The sequence below is a fragment of the Periplaneta americana genome, chromosome 4, assembly GCF_040183065.1.
Source record: "Periplaneta americana isolate PAMFEO1 chromosome 4, P.americana_PAMFEO1_priV1, whole genome shotgun sequence".
Taxonomy (NCBI): Eukaryota; Metazoa; Arthropoda; class Insecta; order Blattodea; family Blattidae; genus Periplaneta; species Periplaneta americana.
This window is the reverse complement of record NC_091120.1, coordinates 85,333,309-85,333,945: the sequence shown is the minus strand read 5'-3', so window position 1 is coordinate 85,333,945 and position 637 is coordinate 85,333,309.

Below are 637 nucleotides of genomic sequence, written 5' to 3'. Positions count from 1 at the left end.
CATACATACATACATACATACATAGGCTTACATGTTCTTCCCACGGACATTCTCCAATCTTTCCTATTTTCTGCCTTTCTCTTAGTCTCCGCATATGATCCATATTATATCTTAATGTCGTCTATCATCCGATATCTTCTTCTGCTCCGAAATCTTCTCCCGTTCACCATTCCTTCCAGTGCATCCTTCAGTAGGCAATTTCTTCTCAGCCAGTGACCCAACCAATTCCATTTTCTCTTTCTCATCAATTTCAGGATCATTCCTTCTTCACCCACTCTTTCCAACACAACTTCATTTCTTATTCTGTCTGTCCACTTCACACGCTCAATTATTTTCCATATCCACATTTCAAATGCAAACGCCTAAAGCAACTGAGCTAGTACGTAAGGCTAGTGTGTGCTGAAACTGGGACTGATCCGTACACTTAGGCGCAGTTTGTCCATTGTGCACCTTTATATGCAATGATTGTCGAACTCGGACAAGTGGTCTGAGTGTGATTCGTGAATCCGACGCTGACAGTTAGGTCATCCTGCCTCAGCCAGGTCCCTTCCGCATGCGAGTAGCCTGATGAGCCCGAGGGGCCCGGAGCCCCAAGCCCGTCTTATAACAGCATCGGAAACCCGTATACCCCCAAGAC